Source organism: Mobula hypostoma, chromosome 1 (assembly GCF_963921235.1).
Source record: "Mobula hypostoma chromosome 1, sMobHyp1.1, whole genome shotgun sequence".
Taxonomy (NCBI): domain Eukaryota; kingdom Metazoa; phylum Chordata; class Chondrichthyes; order Myliobatiformes; family Myliobatidae; genus Mobula; species Mobula hypostoma.
In genome coordinates, this window is record NC_086097.1 from 158,995,777 (window position 1) to 159,010,847 (window position 15,071).

Genomic DNA, 15,071 nt, shown 5'->3' on the forward strand with positions numbered 1-15,071 from the left:
TACTATATTTTTATTCCTAACGATTACAAACGAGAAATATTCATTTGAGGCCTCACCCATATATCCTTAGCTCTAACACTGCCTGCCCCTTTAGTCCTTAAAGAGGCCTATTCCTTTCCCTGGTTACACTCTTGCACTGAGAAAATTTTATAATATGTTTAGGATATTTCATGCCCGCCTTTGGTCTCCTAAATTATTTTTGAAAACTGTCCTATATCCTCTGTACTCACGCAATGCTCTCTCCTATTCGATCATCTACACTAACCTTCTGTTTCCTTTTTTTTCGTGTAAGAGAATATTATAAATCTGGTAAATATAGAGAAACTGTTTATTTGTAAATCGTATCCAACCAGTGGAAATCTTTCAAAAGTTATAAAGTTAGAAATTAAGACCAACTTGTTCCTATGAGTGTGGAAGATGGGGAAGTAAGTCCAGGGATTGAGAGTTTGATAAAAGAAAAAAAAGCACATGGAATAGGGTATGGATAATAGTTGAAACCCTTCAAGTCTACTGAAATTTGTAGAACTTTTTTTCTGTGTACTTAAAAATAAAATTAGGAAGCCAGAGAGAAGCCACAAAATATCCATGACAGACAAGATTAAGGGAAATCCCAGGGCGCTTTGAAAATATATGGTGCAAAAAGATGGCCGGGGAAAGATTGGTTTCAATTAGGGATCAAAGGGGCAATCTGTGCCAGGATCCAGAGTATATACAGTAGGCAAAGTCTGAAATGAATATTTCTCATCAGTATCCACTAAAGACATTGCAGTTTCAGATTTCAGGGAGGATGCTGGGAATATTGTTGAGCATGTTAACATAAAAAGGAGGATGTATTAAATGTCATAGTCCATTTAAAGGTAAATAAATCCCCAAACCATGATGAGATTATCCAAGGCTGCTGGGCAAGGCAAGAAATAAGAGTCCTGACAAATACTTTTATATTTTCTCCAGAAACAGGTTAGGTACCAGATGACTGAAAAAACAGCAATCATGATACACATATTAAAGAGTGGCAGCGGGGATAAACTAGGTAATTGCAGGCCAGTGAGATTAATGTCAGAGATAGGGAAACTATTTGACAAATCTTTTTGGGGACAGGATCAATCTATGCTCAAAAGCAGGAGTAAGCTTGGCTTTGCGGGTGGGCAACCTTGTCCGATTAATTCGACAGAGTTTTTAAAGTACATTCCAACAAATATATGTAATAAATATATCAAAAAGAGAAATTGGATTGATGTGACTTACATGGATTTCAGGAAGGGCTTTGACAAGATACCTTGATAAGCTGGTCCAAAAGAATAGAGCCCATGAAATCCAGAACATTGCTGGCAAATTGGGTCCAAAATTGGCTTGGTCATAGGAAACAGAGGGTAAAGGTGGAAGGTTGTTTTTATGATTGGGAGACTGTGACCAGTGATCAATGTTGAGTTCCTCACAGTTTGCCAACCATTTGGATATGAATATGAGGTATGAGTTTGAAAATTGCATTGAAGTTTCTGATATTGCTGATGGTGGGAAGGATCCTTGCTGTTTCTCCTCATTTTAAATGTATTGTGCCCTCTCTAACCCACTGTGGATTTTTTTGTCCAGTGAATGACGACAAACTGGAATCCACTGCCTGATAAGGTAATGGAGGCAGTTGCTTTCCTAACATTTAAGAAGTAACTGAACAGCATTTGAATTACAAAGAAGCACCAGACCAGGCGCTAGATAAATAATTAGTATGGAACTGTATTCAATGGACAGCATGAACATGGTGGAAGGAAAAGCTTGTTTCTGTGTTATATGATACCATGACCCTACAAAGCCTGCTCACTGCTACCTTCTCAAAGGCATTTAGGGGAGAGGGCATTCAATGTTGAAGATATGTTGAAGCTCCTATCCCATAATGGATCAAAAAATGTGAAGTACAGATTTCTGTCTGCAACAAGTAGGGTTTCTCTTTCTATAATTATACAGAAATAATGTATTTTCTTCAGGTTGCATTTTGTAGGCTTTCTACAAGATCCCTGTTTCCTTTCACTTTCTTTCTTCTCTCTCATTTCACTCAATATTGGCCGAATCTCCTCTCTGGAGAAAACAGTTCAAGGTGAAAACTGAACTTTATCTTATCTCCAAGATTTCCTAATTCCAACAAGTGTTTGGAAATCCAAGAACAAAAGTAAAAAGAAATGTAAAAATTATATTGGAAAGTTGTTCATTTTGACAGGATGGTTCCAGATTCTCTTTGGATTTGGAAGTGACCATTTAAAGAATAGTAAAGATAGGATAGGTGTTGTAATCTAATTGCATACTTACGTTTTATTTTCAGGTTTTTCCAATAGCACAAGGAGAATAAATCAAATGGAATAAGATTGGCCCAACCATACAAATCACTGTCCTTGTCAGTGTAAGAGCCAATTATGTGGATTCTGGTGGTAGACACATCAGCATCATTAGGTGCAAATACCTTCAGACCAGGTCTTAACAAGCAGAAATTTTATCGCATCTGCATAATAGTAATAAAGTTTAAACCTGTGTGTTTTGGTAGTCCTCCTTATTTCATTTTCTCCCAACAATATAATTGTTATGAAGCTCTGAGCTCACAATGAAAGACTTCCTTGTGGTTAAGATGAGAAGGTAAGTATTAATGCTGGCAGCAATATAAGAATCTAGGACCACAGTACACAAGCTCAGAATGGAAACACATCCATTTAGACAGAGTTGAAGAGGAATTTCTTTAACCAGCGGGTGGTGAATCTGTGGAATTTATTGCTACAGACTGTGGTGGCCAAGTCATTGCAAGTATTTAAAGCGGAGGTTGATAGACTCTTGATTAGTGAGGGTGTCAAAGATTATGGGGAGAAGGCGGGAGAATGGAGTTGAAAGGAAAGATAAATCAGCCATGAGCAAACGTGCACAAGTTGATGCTCAAGTCTTCTCAAAAGTAATATTCACCGGTCCTCAGTCGACCTTGGCACCTTGCTTCGTCGAATCATGCTCCTCCACCGAATTGAATCCTACGACCGATTCTCTCCAGCATTTATTCTCTTCATCTCCCACCAAACAAAGACTCCCAGCCCACACCACATGGTAAGCACACAACACACAAACCCACTCCCCTGATCAGATGGCACACATTTGAAAGAACCCATTATCTCTAGCCATAACCCAAACACTGCTTCTACGGAAAGACCAGTACATTAGCAGTGAAACCTTTCCCAGGTAATTACACAGGTGTTGTGGCCACCCAGGTGCAACTACTGGAGCTGCTGGTTCACACTCAGGTGAACTGAGTTTGATCCAGTCTGCTGGTATTGACCGTGTGGAGTTTGCAAGTTTTTCATGTGATCATGTGGATTTCCACCAAATGCTTCAATTTCCTTCCACATCCCAGTGACATGAAAGTTGATTGGTTAGGTGGCCACTGTAAATTACCCTTCGAGTGAATCTGGGGAGAGAGGAGAGCAGAAGAAAATAAAAAAGTGAAATGGGTTAGGGCAGGGTTAGTATGAGTCTGAGAGCTTGATGGGCCACGTGGGTATGATGATTGGATCTGGTTCCATGTTTGGATCCTTATTATCAGATCATCCAGGTTTAACAATGTATTGAATTGGAAATCAGTAGGTCAGGTGCTAATAACATGATAGCAGTCCCCCAGGACCCTCTATTAGTAGCTGCAATGCAAGGGTGATATGGACAGGGTGCTAATCCCTTCATAGTTTAGCTGTGATCACTCAAATATACCTCATTCGCTTGGTTTGTGGAAATCCTCAACAGAGCAGATTCCAAGATCAGGATATTTCTCACTCAGTACAAAACTACCAGGCTTGGCAATGTTACTGGGACACTCAAGTTGTTTATTAATTAATGAATTGGTAATGAATTGGTTTATTGGTTTATTGTAGTCACATGTACCAAAATACAGTTAAAAATTTTATTTTGCATGCCATCCCAGGACGGGGCTTTTCTTTCCAGGACATCAGAGTTGTCCTCCTCCTTCAGAAAACAGGGTTTCCCTTCTTCCGCAATTGATGTTGTCTTCACCCGCACCTCCGCCACTTCCCAAACATCTGTTTACCCCATCTTCCCACCACCTAAATAGTGATAGAGTTCCTCTTGTCCTTACCTACCACCCTATGAGCCTCCGCAGCTAACACATCATCCTCGCAACTTCTGCCATCTCTAAAGGGACCCAACCAGTAAATATATCTATCTCTATCTATCTTTATCTCTCTCTCTCACTCTCTCACTCTCTCCTCCTCCCTCTCCCTCTCCCTCTCTTTATCTCTCTCTCTCCCTCTCCCTCCTTTCTTTCCACAGGGATCACTCCATCAATCATTCCGTGATTCCCTCATCCATTTGTTTCTCCTCACTAAACTGCTTCCCAGCACTTACTCCTGCAAGCAGCCAAAGTGCTACACCTGCTCATTCACTTTCATTTAGGGCCTAAACTGTGCTTCCAGGTGAGGCAACACCACCTGCGAATCTGCTGGGGTCATCTGTTGTGTACGGTGCTCCCGAAGCAGTCTCCTCTACGTTGGTGAGACCCGTCATAAATTGGGGACCTGGTTCGTCAGGCACCTCCACTCCATCCGACAAAAGTGGAACCTCCCACTGGCCACACATTTTAATTCCAATTCCCATTCCCTTCTGACATGTTGTGCCAAGATTAGATTAGATTAGATTGTGAGGACACACAGTCCTCTTTTATTGTCATTTAGTAATGCATGCATTAAGAAATGATACAATGTTCCTCCAGAAAGGCCAGTGAGGGGTAAAGAGAAAAAAAATTGGAGGACCAGAGGAGGATCAGGTGGAGAGAGACAGTGGGGTGGTGGTGCTAGTGGGAGTCGAAATTAAGAGCAATAATGGAAATCTAGGCAGGGTCGAGCACATAGCACAAATGGGCTAATTGTTCCCTCCATTCCTAGGGAAGCAAACACAAAACTGCTGCTACTAATTTTAGGATTTAGATTATGCATTTATGCCATGAAGATTAGAAAATTTAATCTTTTGTGACAAAAATGAAATACAGTGCATGTCATTATCTACTCAGAAATATTTGAGAGCATAAGTAATGCAGGTTTAAATAGATATTTGTATAATGCTTGATTAGAATAACCAAGGGATCACTTATAATGTCAGGGAAAATTCAGGCTAAAATTCATTAAAAGAATAGTATTGTCATCATTGATTATGCAAAAGACTGATACCTTTTGCTACTGATTGTTCTGAGAGAAGAGTTGAATTATCTTTGATTCGTCAAGAGAGGTAAGGTTTGAGCACAAATCACTAAGCCAATCATTTTTTGATTTGCAAGCAGAATTATCCTTTTCAAATCGTATGTTTTTATCATTGTTTTAAGTTTTTGTAATAAAATCATCTCTGATAAATTAAAAGTTAACTCTCCATTTTATATAGACTGAAGATTTACATTTTTACAGAGAAACTGGTACCTTAATAGAATCAGAAAATTTATGATTCAGCCCACCTTTAAGTAGTATGTGAAATCATAGGAATGTATGCAATAGAAGCAGGAGTAGACAATGATTACTGATCTTTTAGACCCAGCTCATTTTTCTGGAGTCCAGATTAACAAGGCATTTCACCTGCATAACTGCTGCTCATTGGATGTTTCTCATTTTTTCACCATTCTCTGTAAACACTAGAGACTGTTGTGCATGAAAATCCCAGAGCAGCAGTTTCTGAGATACTGAAACCACCCCATCTGGCACCAACAATTATTCCACAGTCAAAGTTATTTGGAACACATTTCTTCCCCATTCAAAGTTTGTTTTACAATTAGAATAAATATATTGAAAATAATAAATACTCTGAAAAAAAATTGATAAATAATAATGAAAAGATCTATTTACCTTAAATAGTGACTTCATTCTTCAAGAAAGGAGGGGGGAGAGATAGCTGAGATCTAAACTAGCAACCTATTAGCCTAACATTAATCACAGGGAAGCTTATATCTAGAAAGAAATATGTAATAACAGGACACTTTACAAATGTAGGATTAAGATGAGACATGGGTTTAGAACATAGAACACTACAGCACAAACCCAGCATACCCTTCAGCCCATGATGCTGTGCTGGGTTTATAAGGAGAAAATTATGTTCAAAATTATGAACAATGGCTTAAACTTCTTTGAGGATGTGCCTAGCAGAATTAATTATAAGGAATTAGGGGGTGTGTTATATTTTTAATTTTGGATGGCTTTCGCTCAAGTCCTAGACATGAAGTTGGTCAACAAGTTTTAAAGCACAAGTGCATGTTCATGGTCTTCTGCTGCTGTAGCCCATCCACTTCAAAGTTCGATGTGTTGTGCATTCAGAGATGTTCGCCTGAATACTATTGTTAAAATGCATAGTTATTTGAGTTACTTTTGCCTTCCTGACAGCTTGAACCAGTAGGGCCATTATCCTTTGACTTCTCTTATTAACAAGGTGTTTTTACCCACAGCACTGCCATTCACTAAATATATTTTTGTTTCTCACACCATTCTCTATAAGCTTCAGAGACTGTTGTCATGAAAATCCCAGGAGATAAGCAGTTTCTGAGCTACTCAAACCACCCATCTGGCACCAACAATCATTCCATGGTTTGTCACTTAGATCACATTTCTTCCCCATTCTGATGTCACTGAACAACAAAGATTTTGCTGTTAGGTGGATCTTATGGATTTCGGGCTGCTGAACATGAAAATCGCCATGAAATTTCCCCATCACACATGAATTTTAAAAATCATCTATATTTGTTATTTCAATTCATAATTAAAGTCAGTTAAATATTGCCCACAATATAGAGGTTTTCTATCTTATCCAAGCATGCCTGGGCATGCTTAGCTAGAGTGGATGCTGCATGGCAGCACAGGTTTTAGAAAAGCTATTAAAGCTATGTATATTGCATTTACATGTATATCGAAATCTGATCACATTGATGTGCATGCTCTATGCACATAGCATATTGTGTATACTCATTGAATAAAGTAATGATATTTTCAGGAGCATTTGTGATAGCCAATTGTCTCGCTAATGTTCTCCCCTTATTAAGTAAGCCTATGAGTTCTACTTTGAGTGTAAAGTTGGTGACCAAGAAAAAGCCTGGGCTCCTCACATTCATTGCACAACGTGCACTGTCGATGTTAGAGCTTGGCTCAGAGGTACTCGAAGTCAATGCCATTTGCTGTCCTGATGATATGGCAAGAGCAGAAGGGTCATGTGACAGACTGCTACTTCTGTCTGACCAGTGTGTGGATTATTTGATAAAAACAAGAAATCCATTGAATGCCCCAATCTCCCCTCAGCCATGAGACATGTGCCACATGACGATAGGCTTCCAGTACTGAAGCCTCCAGAGACATGGAGTCGAGAGGAGGCAGACAAAGATGCCATGATGCATGAGCCAGAAAATTAAAATGACATTGATACTGATAGATTTTGAACCCTTTATGTCGAATGAGCCTCATCTGTTAACGCATTTGTGTTAAATAACTTAGTCAAAGACGAGTTTGACAAAGGACAAAACAGGATCAATGGGTTCAAGAATGCAAGGATGGAATCTCCTGTGTGACGAGAATACACATAAAATTAAGATGTTTGCTGGCCTGGGTTAGCATCAGTGACATCAGCAAGTGGTCTGACACCTGTCCTCAGGGGAAGGAGAGATAAGGAACAATGGAGCAGCGTCTGAAGATGTGTAATGAAGGGATGGGGAGAGAGAGCTGTCTGGAACGGCTCCCCCTTTGAACCCTGAACTGTTTGAAGTGATGGACAGGCAATACCCCAGCAGGGGGATAAAAAGGGACAGGTTCGCTAAGGCAGGACACACACGACACCCGAGGTAATGAGACCCTGGAAGCGGTGCGCCTCCCACGAGTCGGTGGGAAGTATCGGACCTTAAACGCACAGGGCGGAAAGGTACGATCAGCGGGAACCCGGTGTGTGTCCACCCTCGCTTGGGTGCCGGGGTCACTGCAGAGGATCGACCGCATCTGGAGGAGGGGTCACAGTCGGTGACCTCAGGTGACATCACCAAGGACCCACTCGAAAGCTGCGTGTGAGCAATATCGTCGGTCTGTGAGTGGAAGCCGTTTCTGAATGATCAGTCGTTCCCGTTCTTTCTCTCTCTCTCCCCCCACGTTGTCCATCGCCATGGCAACGATTACTGCGAACTGAACTACTAAATTGGACTGAACTTTTGTGTCACTTTGAAATTTGGTCATTTACCCCTAGACAACGATAGAGCTTGATTGATGCTGTTATCTTAATTCTGTGCACATGTGTGTTTATCATTGCTGAACTGTTGCATTTATTATCCTTTCGATTACTGTGTTGCTTGTTTCTTTAATAAAACTTTCTTAGTTCTAGTAATCCAGACTCCAACTGAGTGATCCATTTCTGCTGGTTTGGCAACCCAGTTACGGGGTACGTAACACCTGTCACCAGGCATAAGGAAGGTGAAGGATTTCAATATTCAAGACAGATGTATCCCAGAATAATTGATTCCAAGATTAAGGAACTCATTTTTGTTGGTCCACAAATCAAACGGGTCATCAATGGCAGGCAATTTGAAGAACTTCAAGTGAGACCAGAGAAGATCACATCGAAGGCATTCAAGGATGTTGTTGAAATTTTTCTTGGCGACTGCAGAGCACCAAACTGCATGCAGCTGGTTGAAAACTTGCTTCAAGCATACAAAACGATGAAGTGCAACATATCACTAAAGATTCATTTTCTACATTCCCATTTAGACTTCTTCTCTGCAAGTCTTAGCACTGTCAGTGCATGGTGAAAAGTTTCAGGAGTCATGGAGAAATGGTGTCAGCAACTGGAGTCCATCAATGTTAGCTGGTTAACATTGAACACTTAAGGGAAAAGCCTCAGACACTGAGTACAAATGAAAATCATCAACAAAACAGTTTTAGCTTAGTTGAACTATTGCAAAGCATCAGCACTGTTATGCAATTGGACATATTATGTTCGTTAAAAGTTAATTTCTTGTTTCTCCAAATTCCAATGTGATACATTATTCTGAAATCGTATTTGTGTTCAAGTGGTCTATCATAACCACATGAAAAAATTCTGAGGAAGCAACACTTTCAAAAGAATTTTCTGTCCAGTGTGTTTAGTTTTGACATCAACTGAGCTTCTTGACCATGTCTACGTGCTTTTATGCATTGTGTTGCTGCCACATGACTGGCTGATTAGATTTTTGCGTTTACAAGCAGGTGTGCACATATACCTAATAAAGTGGCCACCTAGTTTATATACAGAACCTTGAGATTAGTCAGGCAAAACCTTTCTCCACTCAATTCAGATACTCCAGGGAACAAAGTAATTCACAACAGTTGGAAGCAAGTTGGCACAAAAGTAAATTAGAAGCCACATGTTCAGCTATTATTTTGAGCCATTAAGTTCATTGGAAGTTGCTTGATGTAGAGAAACACCTGCAATTATCCAGCTACTAATCAAAATAATTACTTTTGCTGCAAAATTACAAGTAGAAGGCAAAAGAATTAAGCATAACTCATGGCTTGTTTTTGTACTACCTTGCACTTTACTGCCTACTTTTATTGCACTTTCTCAAACTATAATACTTCTTCCTACATTCTGTTACTGTTTTCCTACATACTACATCAATGCACTACATAGATGTCAGGTAAAGCAAAGTTTTAACTGTACCTCAGTACATGTGACATAATAAACCAATTTACCAAAGTCCTACGGAGTGGGAATTCCTCAAATTATCCAATCATAATCCAAGAATCTCTTCCAAGTGCGCCACAACCTACCATCATATTGTTATGTTTGACATCCCTATAGAATCAGAATCAGGTTTAATATCACCAGCATATATCATGAAATTTGTTGTTATGCGGCAGCGGTGCATTGCAGTACATAATAAAAGACTGTCAATTACAGTAAGTAGGCTTATATATATATTTTAAAACAATAAATAAATAGTGCAAAAAGGAAAAATACAAAGTAGTGAAGTAGTGTTCATGGGTTCTATGTCCATTCTGAAATCTGATGGCAGAGGAGGAGGTATCCCTGAATCTTTGAGTGGGTACCTTCAGGCTCCTATACCTCCTCCCCGATGGTAGCAATGAGAAAGGGTATATCCTGGGTCATGAGGGTCCTTAATAACAGATGCCACCTTTTTGAGGCATCGCTCCTTGAAGATGTCCTGGATTGTGGGGAGGCTGGTGCTCATGATGGAGCTGAGTTCACAACATTCTGCAGCTATATACAGTGCTCCCCCCACCATACCAGATGGAGATTCAGCCAGTTAGTATGCTCTCCACGGTACATTTTTAGAAATTTATGAGTGTCTTTGATGACATACCAAATCTCCTCAAACTCCTAATGAAGTATAGCTGCTGTCATGCCTTCTTTGTAACTGCATTGATGTGCCGAGATGTTGACACCCAGGAAGATGGAACTGTTCACCTTCCCTCTACTGATTCCTCAATGAGAATTCTTTGCTCCCATCTGTTTATCATTTTCCTGTGGTTCGACATGTATGCAGACTCCCCACACCACCACATTGTTGTCAGCCCTCTTGAAGCTAGCATTGCATTAATAATGCAATGCTTCACCACAGTGCTGTCCTGGATAAGGTGCAACTTCTTCCAGCTTGCCACAAATTGTGCTCACCACAAGCACCTTTCCCTCTTCTCCATGTTCTATGATTGAATCAGGGTGTTTGAGAATCATGACGTCCCATTCACTCTTAAGGGAAGGTTTTACGCCATAACATCTCTTATCACAAAGACTGCCTTAATTCCACCTCCTCATCATTACCATTTTCTGTCCATATGTGGGTATGCATGAACCTATCCAAACCATTGTTATCCCTGTCCTAACTTGCACCAATGCCATTCAACTACATTCATTAACTTCTAATCCACATGTCAATTTTAATATTTTACACATGTTCTGATTCCTCCATTTCCTCAGTTCTCTTAACCCTGCAACCTGTTTACCATCCTGTGGAACATGCATTCCTCCAAATCTGATCTGCTTTACATTTCCATATTCTATTCATTAGCCTTGTTAGTTTTTCCTTGAATCCCTTGATTGTATGATTTGAAATTCCCTTCTCGAAACCTTTCCTGTCCCCTTACAAACCATATTTGTGAAGGAGCTTCTAGTCATTTTAACGATATTCCATGTAAAACCTTATTCAATTTTCTTTGATAAAGAACATTAACAACAAAGTCCAATTGATTGTAAGACCAGTGAGTTGTGACTCAACAAAAGGTTATTTTTTTCTTGATTTTTACTAATTTCTTGCAATAGTAAGCAGGAAATTCGAAAGGGCAGTTATTCCCTTAAAACGACTTCCTTCCTTCCCCAACATTTCTGCATTAAACACTATGAGTATTTCTACATTGATGCAAAAGTGAAATTGGGTTTGGGATTGCAGTTGTTGTGTTTCTCAACAGAGTTGAATATTAGTAATCCTTTTGGAAAGGAAATCAATTAGCTCGGGATGAGATAATCTTCATCATGTGATGAGACTTTGCAGTTATTAATGTTGGAATATTGTCATATCACTATACCTTGAAAAATACAGCGGAGAAATAGGCCCTTCTGCCCTTCTAATCTATACCATACCATTTAAACTACCTACTCCCATGTGCCTGCACCTGGAACATCCATGTAAATGGCCAAACTTCTCTGAAACGTTGAAATTGAGCCTGCATGTACCACATTTCACATTCTCAACACCCTGATTGAAGAAGTATCCCCCATGATCCCCTTAAACTTTTCACCTTTCCTCCTTAATTCATAACCTCTAGTTGTTGTCCCACCCAACCTCAGTGGAAAAGTCTGCTTGCATTTATCCTATCTATACCCCTAGTAATTCTGTATACCTCTATCAAATCTCCTCTCAATGTTCAAATGAATAAAATCCTAACCTATTCAGCCTTTCCTTGTAACTCAGGTTCTCCAGTCCCAGCAACATCCTTGTAAATTTTCTCTGTACTCTTTCAAAGTTATTCACAATTTTCCTAAGTAGTTGACCAAAGCTGCATACAATATACCAAATTAGATCTCACAAAAATCTCATACAACTTTAACATAGCATCCCATTTCTGTACTCAGTACTTTGATTTATGAAGACCGATGTGCCAAAAGCTCTCTTTACATCCCTGTCTACCCATGGCACCACTTTCAATGAATTATGGGGCTCCATTCCAAGATCTCTTTGTTCTACCATACTCCTGAGTGTCCTACCATTCACGATGTAAGACTTACCCTGTTGGTCCTACCAAAGTGCAACACCTTGCACTAGTCTGCATTAAATTCCATCTGCCATTTTTCAGTCTTTTTTTTCCAGCTGGTCCAGATCCCGCTGCAAACTGTAACAGTCTTCATTGTGATCCAAAACACCCCCAACCTCTTTTTTAATGGCTGCCTACAGGAATATATTTTAAGAATTGCTGAAATTTATTTGTAAAGGGATTTTGCATATACATTCCAGAATGTATATATTAAATGATCATTTTTTTGTTTCAAAGAACATAAAAGAATTCCTAAGACATAATCAAGTAGTAATCAATGAGACAGGAATAAGGATTTAAATATCAGTTGATGAAAAGGACTAAAAGCACGATTCACACTGTGGGATTTGAATGTGGCTTTATCTGAGGCATTGCCTTCGAAGTTGTTCTTGATGCTGGGGAGGTTAGTGCCCATGATGGAGCTGGCTGAATTCACAACTTTCTGCAGCTTTTTCCAATCCTGTGCGGTTGACCCTTCTCATCAGATGGTGATGCAACCAGTTAAAATGCTTTCCATGGCATATCAGTGGAAACATGTGAAAGTCTTTGGTGTCATACCAAGTCTCCTCAACCTTCTTATCTTAGTCTACAGCAGAATCTCCATCTGTGGAACAGGTTTGATCATTGGTGCCCCTTCCACGTAAAAAGGCCGGAGATTTTTATTTGCACGGAAGTGCTCAGCTTACATCGGATGCAAGGAAATAAAAGCTGTTGTAGGAGTATTACCCAGTAGTGCTGCATGTGGATCATGGGTTTGACCATTGAACAGTTGTTGTTGGTGGTGAGAGAATGAGTGGTGCAAGATCACAGATGACTGTTTTACAGCACTTCTGAATGTGTGATTTCAGCTTCAGCCAGTTGACACAGTCAGGGCTAGTGGATGGATTTTAGAAAGAGCCTTAATTTATTATTAAGTATCTCTATTTTTGTTGTGCAATGATTTTTAAATTTATCAGTATGGGTGATACTGTGTAAATATTGACACAACACTGGTGTCTTCTTCTGAGATAGTTACAATGACTTAAATTGATGGAATGGGGGAAACAAAAGAGTTCAGAACTGTGGGTATAAAAACTATAACAGGAACAGTGGCATTATGATCGAATTTGCCTCTATGAGTAATCCTGTGAGTTGGACTGATGATCCAGAGACCAAAATTGAAATATTACCTTAACAATTGGGAATTTAAAAGTACAATTATTTCAATAAGATTGATTTTTTTTAAAGCTACTATTAGTAAAGGCAACCATGAAACAACCAGGTTGTTACAGATATATTTCACTGATGAAAATTTACAGCTCTCTTCTGTGCAATTTTGTTGATTCCTCACTGAAATGTTCCAGCAATTTGTACCAGGCAGCCACAATAAATAGGTTGCAGAAGTTCAAGAAGATGGTTCAATGCCAGCTTCTCAAAGATCATGTTATCAAGAACTTCATCGTATAAATTATTTAAAAAAGCAAGATACTTAATAAACACAAAAAATATGAGAAGGCAGATTTCATGACTCATTGGTCTCCTGACATATAATTTATCCAGATTCAGCCAGATTAGAAATTTTGTTCTCCTGTTGACCACTTTGAAATTGAATGGTTTGTGGAGAATAACAACACAGTAATTGGTTTGCTGGCAGCAGTGCTCTCAGAAGACAAATGCTGGCTATAAGATATCCAATTATTCACTCACAGTTTAGAGCATTATCTAAACCATTCAACATATAGGTGCCTTATATCCTAGCCCAAGATATGTCAATATGTCTTTCCAGTTTTCATGGAGCAGAACATCATCTGTCCTCACTGTATCAGATGATCTTTGTCCACGTCAGATCTATGGGGTCACATCTAATTAAATATTTGTAGCAATGCTGTAGGGGGGAAATGGGTAAGGGAGGGTGAAGCAGCATGTCAATAGTCTTTAAAAGCAGTTGATTTCACTTGGATTATAGATGATAAAGGAGATGTGGTGGGAATTAAGGGAATAGATTTTTTCTAACTCTTTGAAAGATTTATCCATTTAGTCCAATTCCTCTTCTCTTCTCCTATTGCTCTGCAGTGTTTCCTCTATGTCTTACTCATATAAGGTAAAGAGTCTATTAATCTGGCATGCTGGGGACCAATAGTGGACATTTTCTGGTTCATTAATGGTATTCCAGTGATATCCCAACACACCGACCCACTTTTTTGGATATTACTTGATGGCACCATAAACTTTTCTGTAAACCAAATAAAGTGAGTTGGAACTAGAGCCTGGAAACAGCCCCATTGAGTTTCAGTAGAGCACGTTCTGATACAAGGTCTCAATCCAAGACAGCAACTATCACTTGTCTTCCATAGATGCTGCTTGGTCCAGTGAGTTCCTCCAGCAGATTGTTTCTTTTTGTTCCAATTCCAGCACTTGCAGTCTTCTTCGTGCCCCCCACCTTTGAGTTTTAAAGGGAGCATGGAAAACAGGGTTTATATGTGCTTTGAGGAAATGGTAAATGGGACCCAGTGAATTTAAAGTAGGCATTGAAAGCAGCGCCCTGAAGTTTCAAGAGAATGGATTAAACATCACTCAGTGAGCTGGATGCCAAACATTGGGTTTTTTGAATAATTGGATAACAGATTTTTCAGAGTTTTAGTATTGCCTTACTAAATGAATATTTCTAATTCACTGCTTTTACAGACAATGCAGTGCAGAGAATAACTCACTGCACATCTTCCCCTGGTTTACCTATGATTCTTTACCCAAATATGTTTGAGACTGTTTATCACAGGATTGTCAATTCCTCTTCCTAAATAACTCAATAAA

The 15,071-nt window shown here is 39.4% G+C and overlaps 1 protein-coding gene across 7 annotated transcripts in view; it reads left to right on the plus strand.

The window, feature by feature from the left end:
- Positions 1 to 15,071, plus strand: part of tsnare1 (T-SNARE Domain Containing 1) — a 1,025,035-nt gene that overhangs the window by 863,114 nt on the left and 146,850 nt on the right. Inside the window, exon 13 of one of the 7 annotated variants that reach the window (XM_063040628.1) lies at positions 2,312 to 2,486. The exons of the other annotated variants lie outside the window; for them this stretch is intronic. The gene's annotated coding sequence lies outside the window, so the exon portion shown is untranslated. Of the gene's footprint in view, positions 1 to 2,311; positions 2,487 to 15,071 lie in introns of those variants that run through there. 7 annotated transcript variants of the gene reach the window in all.